The sequence below is a fragment of the Lutra lutra genome, chromosome 9 (genome assembly GCF_902655055.1).
Source record: "Lutra lutra chromosome 9, mLutLut1.2, whole genome shotgun sequence".
Lineage (NCBI taxonomy): Eukaryota > Metazoa > Chordata > Mammalia > Carnivora > Mustelidae > Lutra > Lutra lutra.
In genome coordinates this window covers 127,907,025-127,924,583 of record NC_062286.1, presented here as the reverse complement: position 1 = coordinate 127,924,583, position 17,559 = coordinate 127,907,025, and the positions used below count along the sequence as shown (strand labels likewise).

General features: G+C 43.5%; 1 protein-coding gene across 4 annotated transcripts in view; it reads right to left on the bottom strand.

Moving 5' to 3' along the window:
- The window catches only part of TOX2 (TOX high mobility group box family member 2), a 207,782-nt gene that overhangs the window by 141,262 nt on the left and 48,961 nt on the right, over window positions 1-17,559 (bottom strand). For 3 of the 4 annotated variants that reach the window (XM_047744341.1, XM_047744340.1, XM_047744342.1), the window contains one exon: window positions 1,956-2,061. The gene's annotated coding sequence lies outside the window, so the exon portion shown is untranslated. Of the gene's footprint in view, window positions 1-1,955; window positions 2,062-17,559 lie in introns of those variants that run through there. The other variant, XM_047744346.1, reaches the window with a different exon arrangement.

The following is a 17,559-nucleotide window of genomic DNA, read 5'->3' as shown; positions in this document are numbered from 1 at the left end:
TTCTTACTGCATTATCCAGCACCTCCCAGATAAAAGTTAAATAAAAGTGTGGATATCAGGCATTCTTGTCTTATTTACTTCAATAAACATATTCCTTACATTTACTATTAAGCTATTAAGTAAGATACTTCTTTTTTTTTTTAAGTAAGATACTTCTTGTAAACTTTTGGTAACACTCCTCATCAATTAATAGCTTCTTTTTATTTTTTGTCTGTTAAGAGATTTTCTTCCGGCATTAGTTATGGACCATGATGTTTTTTGAGCATCTACTGAAATAATCACCTGGATTTTATCTTTGAAGCTAGTATTGAACCATCCTTGAATTCCTAGCAAAAACTGTTAGAACTTATATTTGGCTGGAATTTGGTTTTTAATCCCGCTAAATTCCATTTGTAATTATTTCATTTATGTTTTCTGATAACCATGTCAGTAATTGAAATTGGTCTTACATTTTTTTTTATGCTGTTGTACCCAAGCTTTGTGTGTCAAGGTTATAATTATTTTGCCTAATGACATGGGGAGGAAGAATTCGGATAACTGATTCAGCTTCTTAAATTATAATTGGATCTATTATGCCTCATATTTTTCTTCAGTAAATTTTGGTAAGCTATACTTTTTTAGAAAGTTGTTCATTTCCTCTAACTTTGCAAATGTATGGATGTAAATTTGGTTTTAGTATTACTTTATAGTTTTATTTTTTTTTTTTAAGATTTTATTTATTTATTTGTCAGAGAGAGAGAGGGAGAGAGAGTGAGCACAGGCAGACAGAATGGCAGGCAGAGGCAGAGGGAGAAGCAGGCTCCCCGATGAGCAAGGAGCCCGATGCGGGACTCGATCCCAGGACGCTGGGATCATGACCTGAGCCAAAGGCAGCTGCTTAACCAACTGAGCCACCCAGGCGTCCCTACTTTATAGTTTTAAAAATTCTGTATCACTTCCAGTTACAGAATGATTAAGTTACAGTGATACAAGGCATGTGTAGGGAACAGTCAACGGTATCATATAGCATTTTAGGGGACAGATGTTGGATACACTTGTGGTGAACACAGCCTAACCCACAGACTTGTTGAATCACCATATTGTACACCTACAACTAATGTAACATTGTGAGTCAGCTATACTTCAACAAAAAATATTCTATTGTATCTATTATCAATGTTGTTTTCCTTTTTTTTTTAATCAATTACACTCAAGGTTTGTCTATGTCACTATTTTTTTTCTATAATCTATATTTTCTATTTTCCATATTCTGCTCTACTCTCCAAATTTCCTACTGTTACTGGTTTTTTTTTTAAATATTAACATTTTTAAAAACAAAGATAGTGGGGCACTTGGATGGCTCAGTGGGTTAAAGCCTCTGCCTTTGGCTCAGGTCATGATCCCAGGGTCCTGAGATTGAGCCCGGGATCGGACTCTCTGCTCAGCAGGGAGCCTGCTTCTCCCTCTCTCTCTGCCTGCCTCTCTGCCTACTTGTGATCTCTGTCAAATAAATAAATAAAATCTTAAAAAAAAAAAAAAGATAGTATTTGTAAAGTACCTGGCACTTAGCATTTCATAAATGCTCATTAAGTTAATATACAAAAAATATTTTTGAGCACACGCCAGAGACCAGAGATTCAACTATGATTGAAACATAATTTGTGTTCTCAAGGAGCTTACAGCTGAACTGGAGAGACGGACAAGCCAATAGTCACTTAACGCGATAAACACAATAGAGTTTGAGTACAAAGTGGAATGGGAACACAAAGGAGGACTTCCTGAAGGATGTGATGTAGAGCAGGGCATTGCAGGATGAGTAGGAGCTACACAAATGAAAAAGATGGGTGTTTCTTAGCTCCACCCCTGGGTCCATCTTCAGCTGACCCACCCAATATTCTCTGTCACTTATAGTGGCCTCAGCCATGTACAGGTCTGGGCAAAGGAGAATAAAGGTAGAGTTGGTTGCTACTTCTCACCTTGAGGAAGATAGGTGACAAAATTCCTTATAGTGACAGCTGGTCCCTAAGCACTGGTAGCTTTGTCAACAGGCTCAGCCTTATGCGAAACATCAGAACAAGTACACTAAAATAAAAGATGTACAACTTTCTGATCACTCCCCTCCAAATCTCCTCCCTGGGATCCTCAAGGAAAACATTCTGAAGAAGTCTTAATTTCCTAGTCCAGAGGAGTAAGACTCACAATGTCCTAAATTGGATAGAGACAGCAGTTTGGTTAATGGCCATGAAAAAAAGGGTTTCCAAGTCCTGATGTGCTGACAGCAACCACTCAGCTGCGGACTCACTCAAGAAAACTATTTATTGAGCACTTACTACATACTAAATGTTTGATAGGAATTGGTCCCCTAATCCTCCCAGCCACTGTGGGACGTTGCTCTCCCCATCGCTAGGCTGGCAGGAAAGTGAAACTTGGAGAGGTTACGTGAGGTGAGCCCTTGACAACTCTTACCTGAGACTCAAACCCAAACAACCTGGTTCTGGGGCCCTGTACACCAGCTTGTATAGGCTCATTCCTTAGCACGTGGGACAGAGCAGACCCCTAGTGACTAAAAGATGGAATGAGTGGACAGAAGAATGAATTACCATGAAGAATAGGAAGCAACATGGAAATTAACTGCACTGTAATAGTAAATGAAAAGCAAATGACCAAAATGGTGTGTGTGAGAAAGAGCTTGTGTTGGCAGGGACTGACTGGGAAGGAGCCTGAGGGAACTTTCTGGAGGGATCACAATGTTCTAAATATCTTGATAAAGATTTGGGTTACATTGGCAGATGCAACTGTCAAACCTCAGTTAATGTACATTTAAGATTTGTACATTTCATTGCATGTACCTTTCAAAGCAAAAGAAAAAGTTTAAACAAATTTTGGACTCTAATTAATGATATACTGATGTGTTTTAGGGTTAAAGGATAATTACATTTGAATTGTATCCAAAAAAATGAAATGGGTTGATGGACAGATAGGGAAATGGCTGGATAGATGAATATGTGATAAAGCCAGGAGAGAAAATGTTAATGGCTGAATCCAAGCAGTGGATATACAGGTATTCACATGTAATATTCTTTCAACATTTTTGTTAAACTGTCATAATAAAGTGTTGGGTGTTGTGGTGGCCAGTCTGAGAAGACATCTCTGTCTGACACTTTTGCCTGCGTGCTGCTGTTTATTATGCTTTCCCCTTTAAAGAATGCAGAGAAAACCCTTCCCCCTCTGCCTCGCTTCCCCCCTCCTCCCTCATTTCATCCAGCAAATAGCAACAAAATGCCAGTTGGCAGCAAATTACTTCTCAAGTTCCTCCTCCTCCATCAAGCTCTGCTCGCCCCCTTTCCCCATACAGCATCGGTTACTCCCTCTGATGGGGACTGTCTAGACCCCACCAAAGGGCCGAGTAGAGTAGATGTGTACCGAGATCACATGTACATGGGAACCCCACCAGACCGTCAACCTTGCAGACAAGAACCCGATTTATCTTTGCATCCCCCGCCCCAGCTCTTGGCCTGGCGTGAAGTGGATCGCCCACAGTCACTTAGGGGAGGCAGACACAGAGACAAGGAAAAAATGTCCTGGGTCCAGGAGGTGGAATTCTAGATGATTTTTTTTTTTTTTTTTTTTTTTTTTGCAAACTTTCTGCGATGGTATCCAATTACCTTTTGGATAAGAAGAATTTAACAGCTTACTCAGGAGCCGCAATGGTGGCTTTTGACCCATGAAGGGAGGAAGAACCAGCATGCTGACTTGCTGTGATGTCTGTTTGCTTGGTTTTATACTTACTGTTGGTTGTTTTTTTTTTTTTTTTCATTTGCTATATGGTTGTTTTAAAATACCCTAAGAAGGAAACCACTATACATAAAGAAATTTGAATTTTTGAATGTCCGTTTCTCATCTGAAACGTCACTTGCACGTTAAGTCTCTGTCCCTGAGTTGCTGTGGCAACCTCTGCAGCACTCTTTGCCTGGGGTGACAAAGGGGCCCTTTGTTAGCTGGGAGGCCAGGTCTGGGTGCAGGGACATCCTATTCAGCCCATCATAACAAAGGAGCACACGTCTCCCTCTCTGAGCAGGGCAGTCGCCAGCCTGATTATGCCTGCACTGTTGACAACCTTCCATGGGGAGACGGAGAAAAGAAATCCCCTATTATTGGCATCTTTGAACCAAAGTTGTTTTTCTCTTTTCTCTCTCTTTGCGCTGCTTGCTGTACAAAAACCCCTGCACAGGGCCCCACTCATGCTCTCGCAAAGAAAAACACCAAGTGTAAGGCCTACCTGGAAGAGGGATGAGGCTCCCAATCTTAATTGAATCTCCTAAACTTGGTTATTAAAATGGCAACTCTAGCAGCAGTGGGTGAGCAGATGGGCTTTTCAAATTTTAGCAAGTGGCCTGGCGCTAGCCCAGAGAATGATCCTGATGGCCACTGGCTCTGCTGTGGCCCCTGCACTTGACAGCAAGGGGCTGGAGCTAAGGGGAGCACCGCCCCCTCCCCCGTAATCCGATCAGATCCAGGGCCCAAGGGTCATTTAGGCTTGGAGCGTCCTCTCTCCTCAAAGGTGAAGTTGGGAGGTGGGAGTGTGGGGGTGCAGGGCCTGGCCCAAGCTGGCGGAGCTGGTCACCTGAGAGCAAGGCTTAGGCTCTTAAAAGTTCCAGGAGGGTAGAGAAGAGCCTCAGGCTCAGGCTGCTGCCCTCCTTCTGCTCCCAGAGCCATGGGCTCCTCACCCTACCCCTGTCAGGTTAGGCCCATTGGAGGCTCTATAGGCCCTTTGTCATGGCTCCAACCAGAATCACCACTTCACACTTCTTTTTCTCTTCAAGTGATGTATATGGAAGCTAAGATTGGGGCTCTGGCAGAGCCACAGACAGTGTCTTGTTATTCACTGTGCACCAGGGCCAGCGCAGGGTCCAGCACACAGGGCACAAACTCGAGAGCAAGTCATACTGAAGGAGTCTATCAGAAGGGACTCATTCCATCCTATCAACTACTTCTTGGGGCTGGAGCCATTTCCCCATCTGATTCTGTTTCCTGCTCTCCTCTGCCGCCAGGTTCAGGGCTGGGGCAGGCTATCGAGACAGCAGACCAGGGGTGTTTAGACAGATGTGTGGGCAGACACCAATAGTGGAGGGCGGTAAGTGCCAAAGGGGGTTACTCAGAGGCTGCAGGTGTCGGCGGTTGCAAGAGGCAAGAAGGGAAGATGGAAGGAGTACAGATGGACTTTTGGGATAAAGACCCTCCCAAACAAAGTCTCAGGAATGACAAGGAGCTGACCGAGCTTTAGTCAGAAGAAAGGACAATAAGCAAAGGCAGAATGGTGGGAAATAGCCCATTATGTGCAGAGCACCCCATGAAGCTAGTTATCGGTAGAGAATAGAGGGGATGGCAGAGAGTGTCTGGATATAGCTAAAGAGGCAAAGCCTGAGGGAGGATCCCATAACACAGGCTTAGGAGCTCAAAGTCAAGGTGATCATGCACAGATGTATACGTTGTGTACTGCACAAAGGAAGTGAGTAGAACTGAAATCCAGCCTTCATTCTACTGGGGAATAAAGGCCCCTCCTCCCTGTTGTCCCTGGGCCCAGTTTAGCCAGGCTCACCCTGCTGTGTCAGGAATTCTTCCATTATTGCTCAGCAACTCAGTAACAAAGTATAAGATCTTTGAACATGTTTTTAAACACTATCAACTCTGCCCTGCGTTGGTTACATTTCCCTTTGTCCTGAAGTTGGACCCAGAAAAACATCTTCTCCATCAAAAATTCAATGGGACCCTTACAAAGTGACAGTGGATTAAACGCTGCATTTATAGTGAGAGTCTCCCAATCCCACCCCCCCCCCCTTTTTTGGCCCAGCACCAAAAATCAAATGCCAAAAAGGCAACTGATCTCAGCTGCTTTGGAACAGACTGTGTAGTCCAAAGGTTGTTTCATGTTGGATACTGTGTGATCCTGGTTTGGGGGCCTCATATTAAATTAGTAAGCAAGGATTAAGGATAATCAGCAGGGTACTCCCAGTACACGGGGACACAGCAGGTGCAATAAATTTAAGATGGAAATCCACACCCTGCGTTCCTCTGACCCCCATGAAAGGCAGCAAATTAGAGCTAGTGGAGAACACTGTTATTTGTGATTTTCCATGTTAAATCCAAACATTCTTACATTGTCTTAAAATTTATAAATGCAGAGGAATGGAGACTATCCCAGAGCCTGGTCCACTATGGCTCAGAGTAAATAATCAGTACATCATTTGTTCAATGAATGAGCCAAAGAAGTAAGTAATGTCTCAAGATGGGCATTACTTCCACACATCACCTTATTTCCTAAAAACAGGACATGAGGGTAACTTCCCCAGAGCAAAGGAAACTCATTGTAAATTGGAGGATTGGAACTGCAAAGTGACAGCTCTGGGACCTATGACACCCCCCTCTGCCACCCACCTCTGCTCTGCTCCTGAATCTTGCCTGCCTTGAATACCTACCCTCAAATCTTCCTTTCCTCAACTCCCCTCCTAGATGCTGCTCATGATTTCCAAATCTCCTCACCATGCCCCACCTTGGGACTCTGCACCCCACTTCATCCCCCACCCACCAGGCCCAGCCTCGCCCCCTCCAGCTCAGATGCCCAGCATGGCCTCAAGTTCCATAGGATCACACTCTGAGGGGAAGAGGACTCACAGGACTCCTCCTGGTCCCCATCATTACCACTTGGGGGAGGGAAGAGAGCCAGAGTGTCCAGGGTAGGCCATTTGGGGTGGAGGGTTAGTGGGGGCAAGGGGTGGAGGGATGGCATTCAGCTCCTGGTACTTGGGAATATCCCCATGGTCCAGCCTGCCCATGTGGAAGCTACTGTCTAGGAGGGGTTCAGAGAGGTGGACACCTGCAGGAAACGGGGGTGGACAGAGTCTAAGACTCTTCCTCCCTAAGTATTTATTTAACCCTTAACTTTATCCTGACTCCAAATTGTCATGATATTAACCCCTCCCCCATACATATTTTTAAAGTTTTTCTTCCACATTGATATATTTTTTTTAACGTTACAACTTTTTTTGCTCCATAGAAATCTATCTTCAGGCAACTAAATCGCCTGCCATTTCCTTTAGTTTTTCTAAAGTTTGCTAAAATATTCTCTTGTTTTTTTCAATACTGGATAGATTTACAGATGAAATTTTTTCTCTTTTCATCTTTGATCTAGCTTGGAAGCTTATTTGGGAGTAAAGACCCAAGGACAGTTTCTGGTTTAACTTTTTTAATCCAAATGACCAGCCAATTTAGATATGATTTACTGAATAACTCATCATTTCCTTCCCAAATGTGAAACACCAGCATCATTGTATGCCAAACAGCCAAGGGAGGGTCCTCGGGTCGAGTCCTCTACTCCGTGTCCTGTTCTCAGCATCCATGTCTCTTTTGTGGTTTTCATGACTACTCTACAACATGGTTTGGGAAAAGGGTAAGGTAAGTCCCACTGATTATGCTTCCTTTTCAGAAAATTTCATTCTGTTCTTTCATACCTATTGTTCCAGATTTATAATAATCTTATTAAATCCCATCAATTTGGGGGTGTATATGTGTGTTTATTGGAATTACACTGAATTAAAGGCCAATCTTAGAAGAATGAACATCCTTGCTATACTAGATCTTACCCAGGATAGGACGGACTGTTATTTATTATTATATTTATTATATATATAAGTCCTATTCTATATATTTCAGTGCAAACTCACTATTTTCTCCCCACAGGACCATTTCCTGACCTTGTTTCTAGAATCCTCCTTGATGTACTTTTTACTTGAGTTTCAGGATACCACACTTCTCTACTCCTCCTCCTGCCTCCCACATCAATCCTTTGTGCTCTCTTTTCTGGTTCCTTCTCTTCTCCCAGAACCTCTTAGCACTGGGCCCTGGAGCTCAGAGTTGAAACTCAAATGGATTCTGAGTAATTCAGTGGTAAATATTGTTATGCAAATGGGTATCCCCACAGTTTGGGTATTTTCCTCCTTATGATTCCTCACCAGTGGGAACAGTGGGCACAAGAGCCATGAGGGTCCAACTTCTTAGCGTGTCAGTACTGACGACAGCTGTCTGGATGCCTCCAGCGTTAGCTTGGCCCAGCGCAGAAGCTCCAGGAGACAGGGGCAAGAAAGCCTTTGTCTTCAAGTTAAGCTTTCATGTTGATCTATGACTATGGCAATCTTGATTTGAAATACAAAAGCAGGAGCTACATTTAGCAGGAAATTGTGGTAGACTGCAAAAATTGCCCCTCCTCCACATGTGGAGAAATGATCTCTGCAGTATGCCAGTCCTAATTTCAAAACTTGGCTTTTCTCTCAACACATGGTGTGGCCTTGGGAAAAATGACTTATCTTCTGAACCTCCATTTCCTGGTCAATCAAATGCAGACGATAACGCCTAGATGTTGCAGGCAATTCATTTACTCCTTCTTTCAACAAATACATACTGAGCATCTATTGCTTGGCACGGTTTTAAATACTGGGGACCCAGGACCGATAGAACAGACAAAAATCCATGCCTTTGTGGAACTTATAACAGTTCAGAAAATCACAAAATAAACAGAATTATAATAGTAGTAAGTGCAGAAAAGAAAAATCAAGCAGAAGAATGGACTGAGAGACGGGGGTTGCATGTGGGGTGATGTATTTGTAGAAGGACTCCTGGGAAGGCGACATTTGACTGGAGGAGGTCAAGGGCAGAAACAGGGAGAGTGTCCGGATGCCATGACACCTATTCAGGAGAAAGGTGGCAGTGGCTTTGGATGGAATGGGAGCCACGAGGATGGTAAAGATACCTTAGTGTGAGAGTGGTGAGGACTAGAATGTTCAGCCTGAGAGACTCTAAGAATCGCTATGAAATGAGCTGCCGCTGAGACAGAGGGAGAAGCAGGTTTGGGGGAGATTGGGAATTTTGGGGGGACAAAATTCCATTGCACATGTCTGTTTGCTTCCAAGTGAAAAGAGCAGCCAGGGGGCTGGATACAGGGGTCAGGAGCTCAGGGGAGTGGCCCAGACTGGCAATAGAATTTTAAGATTAAATAAGAGAATCAAATAAAGTGTTTAAACCACTGTGAGTCTTATGAAGCAACAGGCCGATGCTGGGCCCACTCCCTGCTAACTTGCGCCAACCTAACAGTGTGCACAATTAAACCCGTGCCTCTGGAAAATCACACACATCCTACGTGCCACGGTCCTCGTAGGCTTTTCGAAGATGGGTTTCGGCAGGTGGTGTCCATCAGGAGGACCTGCAGAGCTTTCTCCAAGTACCCATTCCTGAGTTAGTTGTGACCTCACGGATTTCAACTCAATAGGTCTTTATTGTAAAAAAAAAAAAAAAAAAAAAAAAAATCCTCATGGACCCCAAGTATCACCCATTGGCCACAACTTTGAATGCTAAACCGGTAATGCCAAGAAGAGTGTAATAGAAGAAAAAAAAGAGGAAACAATGTAAATATGCAAATAATAGAGGTGAGTGTTCTTAGGCTCATGTTACAGATGAGGAATCTGCAGCTCTGAGATTAAAGTGTTTTCCTGAAATCACAAAGCTCATGGCTGGCACTCAGGAATTGATACAGGCCGCCTGGGGCCCGCACAGGGCTGCTGCTAGTCACTCCTACCCCAGCTGAGAAGGGGCAAGGCTATTCTTCCACTCTGAGTGACAGATGATGTCAGGAGTGAGTTCCCCTGCCCTCTTAGCCAGCTCTTTGGTACGGAAGAGAGAGGGAATTGGTCAGTGTGTCTCGAATCCTGCCATAGTCAGAATCCCCAGGAGCATCCCTGGGCCTCAATCCCAAAAGCGAATTTGTTGGGTGTGAGGAACACAGACTCAGATGCCATGTGCTAGCTAGCTCATGCAAAGAGCCATTCTCCCACTTCCCTGAATGCCCAGCACCAGATCAGGAACTTCTCTCACCCCGGTGCTGGTCCTTGGGGTCCTGGCAGGAGAGGGTTAAAGTCCTGTGAACCCAGGGACTCTTCTCTCATGGGAATGGAATGTGGAGGGGAGTGAGCTGAGCTGCGGGCTGTCCAGGGCTGAGCATGGCCATTGTTGCAGAACAATTGACCCCCAGGAACAGAACAGCAGATGCTAATTATGAGACACTTGTGTCGTCCTGTAATTATGAGGCCTCTATAACCATTAATATAAGAAACTATGCTCACTGGCCTGCTTTGGTCATAACTCTCCCCAAACTGCTCTGCCCAGGAGTCTGAAGAAGTAAAACTATTCACTCAAGGCATCAGAAAAACACCCAGCTCAGAGATTCTCTAGTTCTGCTTGCATTAAAATATCCCAGATGCTTGACAAACATGCAGATTCTCAGCCCCACTTCTAGAAACTTGGGTTTGGTGGGTCTGAGTAAAGTGAGGAAGTGAGGGTAGTTTAGCCAGGGAGATTCATAGAAATCCAAATTCAGCCTTCCTTGGAAGCTGGGAGAGGTCCGGGCAACCCTCTTGGAGCCTTGGCAAGGCTCTGAAGCCCTGTTGTTGTTGCCTGAACCTGTGAGTTAGTCGAGTCCTCCTCAGACACTGACTGAGCCCCAAGCTAGCTCCCTAGAAACACCAAAGCAAATGACTATCCTTCTGCTCACAAACAGCCTTGGATATGGTGAGAAGATAAGAATCAGAGAGGACAAGAAGACAAAACTGGTGTGGTGAGGCCCCTGAGCAGGGGATTGAGACTGGAGCAGGAAAATGACCTCATCTGAGGGTCCCCTGACTGTTGACCCCTGAGTTCGTCAAGTGACTTCATGCAAGAGTCAGAAACTTATAGTAATCCAGCTTGGGCAAAAAGAATAACTGATGGGTGGGGCACCTGGGTGGCTCAGTTGGTTAAGCGTCTGCCTTTGGCTTGGATCATGATCGCAGGGTCCTGGGATCGAGTCTCACGTCGGGCTCCCTGCTCAGTGGGGAGCCTGCTTCTCCTTCTCCCTCTGCCCCCTCCACCCTCTTGCTCTTTCTTTCTCTCATGTAAATAAATAAAATCTTAAAAAAAAAAGAAGAAGAAGAAGAAGAAGGAGAAGAAGAACCAATGGATGAGTCTGCTTAATATGAAAAGAGCTGCTGCTGGCCTCAGAAATAACCAGAACCCCAAAGTTAAATGCCGCCAGAGCTCTCTCTAAGCTTTATTCCTTCATGCGCTGTCTGGGCCACCCGACACCACCCACTCCCTGCCTCACATTTCCCAGCTCTCCCATCTGGAAGATGCTACTTCTCTCCCCTCAACTCAAATTTAAAAACTCCCAGGAAGGCTTCTGATTTGTCCGCGGAGGTAAGCTGCAATGATTGACAGCCGACATAACCAAAGAGTGGAAGCAGGAGGGGAAGCCTCTCCCCCCACAGAAGAAATGCAGGACTAAGCAAAATCTGTCCTCTGTAGCTCTTCACCCTATTCCATTTCAGCCTCACAACCACAGTGAGACAGGCAGACTTACTCACGGGTCTGATGACAAAACGACAACTTGAAAAACTCAAGTGACTTTCTCAAGGTCACGTGGCTAGTCAGAGGCAGGTCTCTCCCTCTATCCCAAATCCATGCTCTGTGCTACACTGTGTGGAATGGCATGTTAGATGCATAAAGGAGAAGTCTTGGTTCACTGTACAGTTTGGGCAGCTGTACCAAAGGATGGTAGAGGCTGGGAGAGAATTTCACAAGAGACTGAACAGGTGAGTTGGGACCATATTAAAGAGAGACATGGATGCTGACCAAAACTCAGGCTCTTGTTTAGAATGCAAAGGAAAACCAATGAAGGTTTTTGAGCAATGGTGTAATGTTGGATTTTGGTGCTAACCTAGACCTCTAAAAGACCTGGGCAATGATACTACATACATAAAACCAGCAGAAAAAATAGACAAAGGAATGGCCCCACAACAGCTCCAGAATTTAGAGTAATTAGACACAAATGTAAAGTAAAAGGAAATGTGAAGAATTTTACAGAACTGAATATTAAAAAAATAAAATAGCATATTTGTAAAAGAATTAAATATTAGTACTAGAACCTAAAAAAGATGGTAATCAAAAGGAGGAACCTTATGGATGGGGTTAAAGAACATAATAGATTTACTTGAACACAGAATTAGTAAACTGGAAGACAGAACAAAAGAAAATACACAGAGTGAAGTATATTCACTCTAGGACAGAAAAATGGAGGAAAGACACAGAAAAGAGAATCGTGAGCATAGAGAATGGAGCAAGAAGATCCAGCATATGTGTAAGTGTAACATCAGAAGGCAAAGACAGACAAAACGGGGCTTAACTAATGTTTGAGGAGATAATGGCTCAGAATCTTCCAAAACCAATGAAAGATCTGAATGTATAGTTTGAAGAAGCACTCCAAATACAAAGCAGGATAAATAAAAAGAATCCATACCTAGGCACAATAGAGTAAAACTACTGAAAACTAATGACAAAGAAAATCTTTTGTAAACAGCAAGGGGAAAAGACAGATTACCTTCAAAGGAGCAAGACAGACTTACAACTGCCTTCTTAAATACTTTTTTTAAGATTTTAGTTATTATGAAACAAGATGGGATCGGGAGGGAGACAAACCATAAGTGACTCGTAGTCTCACAAAACAAACTGAGGGTTGCTGGAGGGAGGAGGGTTGGGAGAGGGGGTGGGGTTATGGACACTGGGGAGAGTATGTGCTGGGGTGAGTGCTGTGAAGTGTGTAAGCCTGGCGATTCACAGACCTGTACCCCTGGGGATAAAAATATATTACATGTTTATAAAAATAAAAATAAAAAATAAATTTAAAAAAGAATTTTAAAAATTTTTATTTATTTATTTGACAGATCACAAGTAGGCAGAGAGGCAGGCAGAGAGAGAGGAGGAAGCAGGTTCCCCGCTGAGCAGAGTCTGATGCAGGGCTCGATCCCAGGACCTTGAGATCATGACCCGCGCCAAAGGCAGAGGCTTTAACCCACTGAGCCACCCAGGCACCCCACAACTGCCTTCTTAAAACTAGCAATATGAGCTGAAGGAAATCGAATGGCATCTTCAATATGCTGTAAGGAAAAAAAAGTTCCAATCTAGGATTCTGTCTCAAAAGTCTTAACAAACACAAAATGTGGGGCGCCTGGGTGGCTCAGTGGGTTAAGCCGCTGCCTTCGGCTCAGGTCATGATCCCAGGTCCTGGGTTCAAGCCCCGCGTCGGGCTTTCTGCTCAGCAGGGAGCCTGCTTCCTCCTCTCTCTCTGCCTGCCTCTCTGCCTACTTGTGATTTCTCTCTGTCAAATAAATAAATAAAATCTTAAAAAAAAAAAAAAGAACAAACACAAAATGTAGACAATTTGTCATTAGTAGACTCACTCAAATGAGATTATCAAGAATCTGGCAGAAGGAAAATGATCTCAGATAAAAGCTCAGTGATGTAAGAAAGATGAAGAACAATGGAAAGGATAAATATATGGACAGATTGGGGCGCCTGGGTGGCTCAGTGGGTTAAGCCGCTGCCTTCGGCTCAGGTCATGATCTCGGAGTCCTGAGATCGAGCCCCGCATCGGGCTCTCTGCTCTCTCGGGGAGCCTGCTTCCTCCTCTCTCTCTGCCTGCCTCTCTGCCTGCTTGTGATCTCTCTGTCAAAAAAAAAAAAAAAAAAAAAAAAAAAATATATATATATATATATATATATATATATATGGACAGATTGTAACAAATTATTGACTATATAAAATCACCATCATAATAACAATAATAATGGCTTGTGGGGTTCAGGATATATATTGACATAAAATATGTGACAATAAGGGGTACCTGGTTGGCTCAGTGGGTTAAGCGTCCAACTCTTGGTTTCCTCCCAGGTCATGATCTTGGGGTTATGGGATGTGTCGGGCTCTGTGCTCAGTGTTGAGTCAGTTTGAGGTTCCGTCTCTCCCTCTCCTGCCCCTCCCCACTCTCTCATGCATGCTCTCATTCTCTCTCTCTCTCAAACAAATAAATAAATCTTTAAAAAATATGTGACAATAACAGCCTATAAGCCGGGAAGAGGTAAACAGTGCAAAGATGTTCTAAGGTCCTTGCATTGACTGGGAAGAAGATAAAAGTACCCACTAACATTGGACTTTGATAAGTCAAGGTCATGTACTATAATCTCTACAGTAGCTTTTAAAACAATAGTGAAAGAATGTATAATTATTAAAATAACAGAGGGGGAGAACACACACACACACACACACACACACACACACACATATACACACACACACACATACAAAGCCAACAGAAAAAAACATATAGGACAGAGAAAAAGATAAATCACACAGTAAAATGGTAGATATAAATTCAAGTATACCCATAATTACATTAAATACATTTGGGCTAAATGACCAAAACAAGAGACAGATATAGTTAGACTATATAAAAAGTATAAAACTCTTTTTATAGGCTCTTTAACAAGAGATAGGTCTAAAATAAAAGGTCACAGAAAAGTTCAGTGTGAAGGAATGCGAACATGACAGGTTGTAGTTAGGAAGACAAGATCTAAGCAGAGACCTGAACGAAATGAGAGTCCTGTGCCTATCTGGAGGAAGAGAATTCCAGAAAGAGGAAAGAGCACAGGAAAAGGCATTTTCGTGCAGAAGGAAGAAGCCTAAAATGGCTGGTACAAACTGAGGAAGAGAGAGAGTGGTAGGTTGAAATTAGAAAGACAGGGGGCCAGGCTGTGAACGGTTTTGAAGACCACCGTCATTCCAAGCACCATCAGTAGACAAGCAGCGTGGGCAGCACCTGGAAGCTTAATGCAAAATCTCAATCTTGGGCCCTGCTCCAGACTTATGGCATTAGAATTTGTATTTTAACAAATCCCCTGATGATTTGTATGCCTGTTAAAGATGGAGAGGCACTGTTTCCAGCCACTTGAAGGCTTTGGATTTTATTCTACAAGTGAATAGAATCCACAGGAGGGATTTGAGCAAAGGATTTATGTTTTTAAAAGGATCCTTCTGGCTGTTACATGGCATGTAAGCTGTCTGGGGTCGAGAGCGAAAACAGGGAAGCCAGCGTTGATGTTTTTCACAATAGTCCCAGAGAGAAAGAGAGAGATGAGTATCTGTGACCAGGGTAGGGGTGTTGAAGGAGGTCAGAAGTGGTCAGGCTAGTGGAGAATCTTGAAGGGGGTTAATAGAACTGGGAAGGATCAGGTGTGGGGAGTGGATGAGGGAAGGAGAAGAATCAAGAATACCTTTTAGGTATTTGAACCTAAGCAACAGAATGAATGATGGGAGTCCTTCAATGAAATGGGAAGACAGAAGGAGGAACAGTCCTGGAAAGGGGCGAGGAAGCCCAGCCCTACTTCTGTGTTCTATTCTGGACATTTTAAGCTGTAAATGCCTAGGAGACATCAATCACATCAGTTGGAGGTCTTGGGTTGCCAGAAGAATATATACCTGAAAATGAAGGGGATGTCAGGACTTGAGAGAGAAAACAGTGTGTGTAAATGATATTTAAAACCCCTATCCTTAAAGGTCGCTGATTGTTGGATCAAAAGTGTGGGACAAGAAATGAGAAGATCATGATGAAAGGGAACTGAGAATAAGCAAGAAAACTGATTTCGTATGGAATTCACCCCAAATAGCATATATTTCTAAACATTAACTTTCAGAAAAGAATTGCCCTAAATTTGAGTTCTTACAAAATCTCTCACATTATGGGAATACATTCTTAATTTCTTTATTTTGAACAAAAATCCTGTTTGGGGAAGAAACATCAACCTGAAATGACCTCAATCGTTGTTGGTTTGGGATGATTAGGGATGGCACCTGACAGAATCAGTAAATAAGGAAGGCAAAGAAATTTGACACAGATTTAGTAATTATTGCTGGAGGTAGCACCTCACAATTGCAAGTGTCAGATGTCTTTGTAAACAAGCCTTTTAAAGCTCACTTTAAAATCAATACAGGGAATGGTTGTCTGTGGAAGTCAGGCACATACACCACTAGGACAAATTAAACGACCCAAGCCCTCTCCTGACATGGGTTATCGTGGCTTGGGATACAAATTTTGGTGATAGCAAAAATATAGATTCAAACATTAATGCATCTTAAATGCCTCAAATGGAAGTAAAGATGATGGACTGTGGAAAACTGTAGGATGCTTCAAAACATGGCTTTACTGATGGTGAAGACATCAATGTCCAAGATGCTGGAGTGGATGTAAATGGATAAAAGCAGTACCCTAAGTTGTTTTATAATATACCACTGTCAATGTGTATAGGTAATGAAATTATCCCAATAAAATTTAGAAGTAAATATTTCAGTTATGCCCCAATGGTTTTTTATATGAAAGCTGGTCAAGAATTTGGAGGCTATTCTAAATTGGAAAATGAATGGAGGCCATTTATATTTTTTAAGATTAATTTTTCTTTGAGAGAGAGGTACAGAGGAACCGTGGGAGACGGAAAGAGAGTCTTAAGCAGACTCCATGCCAAGCGCAGAGCCCAACAGGGGGCTCAATCTCACGACCCTGAGATCATCACCACCTGAGCTGAAATCAAGAGCCTGACTTTTAACCTACTGTACCACCCAGGAGCCCCTAGAGGTGCTTTATGTTCTGGGTTGCCCTCTATTTAAGCATACATGGTGTTGGATGTTTCTACGGCTGTAAAACTAAATGCAAAGTTACGGTGCTATCTCCAGTTTGGAGGCCTGAGGAGAAAGAAATGGATGGACCATGAGAAAATCAGAGACCCATTTCCCAACATAGATGGCATTCTAAGGCCATGGTCATAGGATGAATGATGAAGACCATGTTCAGGTAACTGAAGGCTATCAGACATCTGAGGAAATCCTCTACTGTGAAAATCAGAGAACAAAACAAAAAAAGGCGGGGGGCCGGGGGTTAGGCAGGATAATGACCTCTGCAAAATGTGCACGTCCTAATTCTAGAACCCATGAAGGTGCTATGCTGCCTGGCACTTTTGCAGGTTGAAGGCTGCAAATGCAATTAAGGCTGCTCACCCACGGACTTTGGGAGGAGATTATCCTGGGTGGCCTGGATGGGCCCAGTCTAATCACATGCATCCTTAAAAATGGGGAACTTTGGGGCACCTGGGTGGCTCAGTGGGTTAAAGCCTCTGGCTTCGGCTCAGGTCATGGTCCCAGGGTCCTAGGATCAAGCCCTGCATTGGGCTCTCTGCTCAGCAGGGAGCCTGCTTCCTCCTCTCTCTCTGCCTGCCTCTCTGCCTGCTTGTGATCTCTGTCTGTCAAATAAATAAATAAAATCTTTAAAAAAAAAAATGGGGAACTTTCCCTGGCCATGGTCAGAGAGAGATGTGACAACCAGCAAAGAGTGAGAGATGTGAGTTACTAGTTCTCAAGATGGGGAGAGGGTGATGAGCTGGGGTGAGGCATGACTCAAGGAAAGCAGGTGGCCTCTAAAGCTGGAAAAGGCAAGAAAACAGATTGTGCCCTCGAGCCTCCAGAAGGAAACATAGTCTCGCAGACACGGTGACTTTAGCTCAGTGAAATCCATACTGAATTTCTATTCTACAGAATGGTAAGACAATACATTTTAGTTGTGCTAATTTGTTACAGCAGCAACAAAAACCAGATAGAGGTACGTTTCAGGAAGAGGAAAAT